This window comes from Lipotes vexillifer, unplaced genomic scaffold (assembly GCF_000442215.2).
Source record: "Lipotes vexillifer unplaced genomic scaffold, Lipotes_vexillifer_v1.1 scaffold708, whole genome shotgun sequence".
Lineage (NCBI taxonomy): Eukaryota > Metazoa > Chordata > Mammalia > Artiodactyla > Lipotidae > Lipotes > Lipotes vexillifer.
In genome coordinates, this window is record NW_006781346.1 from 1516363 (window position 1) to 1520179 (window position 3817).

The window sequence follows — 3817 nt, forward strand, 5'->3', positions numbered from 1 at the left end:
AAGTCTCTCTTCTCTGCTTTATTATGGAGGGAGGGGGAAAAAGATACTAAGGCATCTCCTTCACACACTGAAATCATCACGGATTGTGAAACAAAGTGTTGCTTTCCCCCTTCTGACAGTCTACCTGTCACCAGTTGTTTAAGCTTCTCAAAGGCAGGGATCCAGGATTACCTTTTATTCATCTATGTGTCCTCTAGAATGCCACCACAGTGCTGCTTAAAAGCAAGGACATGGTTCCCTGAATAAGATGATAAAGAACAAAAGTGTGGGACAGGAGGACTAGATGTTCAAGTCGGTACCAACCAACCCTGGATTAGGCCTAAACAGATGCAGTTCCCTCGACATTCTACAGAGGATCTGAATAAAACATGAGGCTTTGTAGTACCTATAGTACAAGAACAAATACCAAGCCTGCTGAATTCCAGGGACTGCCCTGGGTAATAAAGAGGAAGATACAAAGATAAAGGATACACTTCCATTATTTCAAGTAGTTTACAATCTAATGTTTTTTCCAAAAAGAGTAGCCCCCGCTCAACGCAACTAGAGAAAGCCCTTGCGCAGCAACGAAGACCCAATGAGGCCAAAAATAAAATAAATAAAATAAATAAAATTTTAAAATAAATAAATAATATAAAATAAAATACCCCATAATCCCATTTTTGTTTGGGGAGAAGAAAACTGGAATAATTATGATTATGTTAACAAAAGTTATTTCTAGATAGTGGGATTACAAGCAATTTTTATCTCTTTCTTTGAGCTTTTCTATACTTTCCAAATATTCTACAATTAAAAAGTGGCCCCAATAATTTTTGAGTTAAAGGAAGTAAAGGCAGCTGGCTCTTCTGCGCTGGGGCCAGTAAGTTTTCTAACCAAAATGAGCAGACTCCATCACTCCACCTCCCCATTAAACTCAGGGTCAGAGGGCAGGTCTCAGAGCTGGAAAATACTATTTCTGGAAAGAAAGCTGGAGCAGCAGCCTGTCAAGGAGGCGTGCAACTAAGCGCCCTGCAGCCAGAGCAAGTCAGCAAAATTCCTACTATTTGAAACATGGAAAGTGAGATTCTTTCCCTGACACCAACAAATAAAGTATGGAGGCCTGAGACAAGATGCCAAGTCCAGTTTCAGGGTTTACCCGGTTTTGTTACAGCAGAGGGTATAAAGCTGGGCCTCATATCTCACTATTTACATGCAAATCTGATCAAAAATGAGTTGGCCCTACTCCAGGTGCCCAGATCTCCAAGGAACTCTGTTTCCAGGGAGGCCCGTGCCTTCTAGGTACAAGTCTCTCTTCTCTGCTTTATTATGGAGGGAGGGGGAAAAAGATACTAAGGCATCTCCTTCACACACTGAAATCATCACGGATTGTGAAACAAAGTGTTGCTTTCCCCCTTCTGACAGTCTACCTGTCACCAGTTGTTTAAGCTTCTCAAAGGCAGGGATCCAGGATTACCTTTTATTCATCTATGTGTCCTCTAGAATGCCACCACAGTGCTGCTTAAAAGCAAGGACATGGTTCCCTGAATAAGATGATAAAGAACAAAAGTGTGGGACAGGAGGACTAGATGTTCAAGTCGGTACCAACCAACCCTGGATTAGGCCTAAACAGATGCAGTTCCCTCGACATTCTACAGAGGATCTGAATAAAACATGAGGCTTTGTAGTACCTATAGTACAAGAACAAATACCAAGCCTGCTGAATTCCAGGGACTGCCCTGGGTAATAAAGAGGAAGATACAAAGATAAAGGATACACTTCCATTATTTCAAGTAGTTTACAATCTAATGTTTTTTCCAAACCTCAGAGGCTTCATGACAGGAAAAACAAAGCGGGGGAGGACAGAATATAACTTAAGAGAGACTAAGAGACACGCCAACCGACGCAATGCAAAGTGTGGGCCTTCTTTGGGTCACTGAACGCTTTGAGCAAACGGAACGTAAAACAACGTAGGAGAGGCACACTCCGCCTTCTCCACCGCTGCCGCCTCCCTCTTCTGCTGCTCCGGGTGGTGCCTGCGTGCTCCTTCGGTGCGGATCTCGTTCCTCTGCTGTGAAGCGGCAGCTGAGGGGACTGAGGCGCTCGCCATGGCGGAGGAAAAGCCCAAGGGAGGAGTCAAGACTGAGAGCAACGATCATATTAATTTGAAGGTGGCGGGGCAGGACGGTTCTGTGGTGCAGTTTAAGATTAAGAGGCATACACCACTTAGTAAACTAAGAAAGCCTATTGTGAACGACAGGGTTTGTCAATGAGGCAGATCAGATTCCGATTTGACGGGCAGCCAATCAATGAAACAGACACACCTGCACAGTTGGAAATGGCGGATGAAGATACAATTGACGTGTTGCAGCAGCAGACAGGGGGTGTCTACTAAAAAGGAAACCTGCTAGTTTACTCCAGAATTCTGTTCCTCCAGACCAAGAAGGCATTTTCAATTAGAAAACCGCAATTTGGTTCCACCACACCCTGACTACTACAGTATAGTTTCTCTATTCTTTCGTATTCCCGTTCCCCATTCCTTTATTGTACATAAAGTAACTGGTGTATGTGCACAAGCATACTGCATTTTTTTTTTGGTTAACTAAATGGCCAATGGTATGTTTTGATCGACATCAAATGGAGATGGGCTGGGGAAAAATACTGGTTCTGTGAAAATACCCCCTTTTCTCCATTAGTGGCATCCTCATCAGCTCTTTATATTCCAGTAAGTTATTTTGCTCTCACTGTTTAACAAAAAAAGAACATAAAAATTCTTGCATACCTTGTTCAGTTGGGGAATTTTAATGTTTTTCATTTATCACTGTAAAACAAAGGACAATTTTATAACTTCTTTGTACGTAGCTGTTACATGTAGGGCAATCCGTCTTTAAGTAGGGATAAATTACTCTAAAAGAAATGAATCTTAGTTTTCCTTTCAAGTCAAGCACCTTGTTGTTTAAATAAACTTCTTGTTAAAAATGAAAAAAAAAAAGTTTATGAGAAATGTGAACATTGACTGGATATCTGATATAAAGAACAAAAGGAAAAATGAAGGGTTACATGAAACGTGATCTATGAAGAAATAAGTATGCTCTTAAAATACCTTCACTTTTAAATATATAAATGTTTTGAATAAGCTGTTTGGTGATTTTCTTTTCTGCTCTTCAGTAAAAATGATTACTAACCCTCAGTCATCACCTCGAACAATAAGGTACACCTAGGTAGCGGAGTGCTTGTTAAATATACTTGCCAATAAGACACAAAAACATTAACATTTTTAAATAACATCTTTGAAGGAGAAAAATGTTTTCCAATAATCTCTGGCACTGCGTTTTCTTCACTCACCAAAAACAAAAACAAACCAAAAAAACAACAGGAAAGAAGAATAGCACTGGAGAAATAGAAAGAAGTGGTATGAATGAGCCTTTGAATGGAGTTAGGAGGTTACAATTTTTTTTTTAACATCTTTATTGGAGTATAATTGCTTTACAGTGGTGTGTTAGTTTCTGCTTTATAACAAAATGAATCATCTATGAGGCTACAAATTTTGATCTCGCTATCAGAGTTGTGACATTGTTCCACACAGTAGGACAAAGATTCACACTGAGGATATTAAGATTTGTTTCCTTTAAGTAAACTAATTTCCATTTCTCATACATAACATTGCTTGGGTTGACTTCTGCTCCTATAATGGAATCAGGAAATTTAATATTATGGCTAAAAGGAACTTTGTTTCATCTGTTCTGTCAAACATACTTCATGAAGTAACTGAGGGCCAAAGAAGTTAAAGTGCCCTGGGTCCATAGCTAGTGTTTGAGCCAGGAGTGAAAGTGAGGGACAGTGA

At 40.2% G+C, this 3817-nt stretch overlaps 1 pseudogene; it reads left to right on the top strand.

Moving 5' to 3' along the window:
- The first annotated feature begins 2081 nt into the window (after positions 1 to 2081).
- Positions 2082 to 2368, top strand: LOC103088897 (small ubiquitin-related modifier 2 pseudogene; annotated as a pseudogene).
- Positions 2369 to 3817: the final 1449 nt, after the last annotated feature.